The sequence below is a fragment of the Arachis ipaensis genome, chromosome B07, assembly GCF_000816755.2.
Source record: "Arachis ipaensis cultivar K30076 chromosome B07, Araip1.1, whole genome shotgun sequence".
Classification (NCBI taxonomy): Eukaryota; Viridiplantae; Streptophyta; class Magnoliopsida; order Fabales; family Fabaceae; genus Arachis; species Arachis ipaensis.
Window position 1 is genome coordinate 36,865,500 of NC_029791.2, and position 1,590 is coordinate 36,867,089.

Consider the following 1,590-nt stretch of genomic DNA (forward strand, 5'->3'; position numbering starts at 1 on the left):
CGTCCTGCCGCCGCAGTCTTGCCGTCCCGCCGCTGCAGCCGCTGCCTCTCTCTTGTCCAGATCAACCGTGACCCTCTCCCCTCCTTCTCTTCTTCCCTGTCTCGGATCTCCTCGAACCAGAGCTCACCGCCGGCGAGCCTCTCCTGCTTCACCATGGTGCAGCAACGTGGAGCCTCCTCTGCTTCACCACCATGCAGCAACGTGGAGTTTCCTCTATTTCACCACCGCCAGCAAGCCTCCCTGCTTTCCCTCCCTCAGTCCCTGTCGCAGAAGGAATCAGAGTACCACTACCTGTTACCCTCCCTTCAGCCCCTTGATTTGATTCTGGGTTAGTTTAGTTGGATTTTAATTTTTTGTTAGTTGATTTTAGGTTATTGAATTGCTGAAAGTTGCTGCTGAATTGTTGTTGTTGTTGTTGAATTAGCTTAGGTTATTGAACTTCTGTTAATGGTTAATTGTATACAAGATTCATGGTTGTTGTTGTTCTTCTGCATCTGATTGTTGTTGTTTCATTATTTTTTGCTTCTGCTGTTCTTTCGCTTCTGGTTGAGCTTGTTGTTATCCATTGTTGTTATCCATTGTTGTTCTTCTGCGTTTGTGCATCTGCTTCTGGTTAATGTTGAGGAAGAGTTTTGAGTTTGTTTTTCTGAGTTTGAGTTCTGGATCTGAGATCTGGGTTCTGATGAGGATAACGATGATGATGTTGATTTTCTGAGTTTTGGTTGGTGTGGTGGTGGTGGTGGTGATGGAGTGGCAGTGGGTGGAGGGTGGTGTTGGTGTTGGTGTTGGTGTTGGTGTTGGTGGTGGTGGTGGTGGTGGTGGTGTTGGTGCTGGTTGTGGCGGTGGTGTTGATGTTGGTGGTGGTGGTAGTGGAGGATGTAAGACCCGGTTAATTAATGGCTAATTAACCCATAAATGAGAATTTATTCTAGAAAGCCAAAAATGTTATTTTTATGGCTAAATGTGATAGAGGAAATTGAGACGAGAATTTCGATACCAATTTTATAGAAATCGGACCAAGATTGGACCGAACGGGCCAAACCGGACCAACCGGACCCAAAGTGGGCCCTTGGCCCAACTAAACTAAACCAAAACCCTAGTTTTCAGCACTCTCCCTCCTCATTTGAGACACTAAACACGCTGAAATGGAGGTCATGGAGGGAAGAACACTCTCTCAAGTTCTATCTCTCACTTGATCTTCAAACCACCATAACTTTTGATCTAGAGCTCCGATTGTCGCTCCGTTTGCGGCCACGCGTTCACCGCGGAGAGCTCTACAAAACCCATACAATTAATCTTGAGGTAAGCCACGTTTTACTGTTCGAAATTCCAGCCCTTGATTTCGAGTTTCATGAGTAAAAATGTTGAGATTTTGGGTTCTTTGATGTTATATGACCCAACTCTCTTGAAGGAGAAGGTTAATCTTGTCTCCTTGGACCTTGGGTGTGGTAAGATTCTCAACCCTAGTATAATTTGTTGTTCTATGATGTTTGGGTATTGAGATGTTGTGTATGGGTATGATGATTGTGGCTTAGGTTGTGTATATGTAAATATTGGAGCTTGATTGGTGATTTTGGAAAGCTTGGAAGA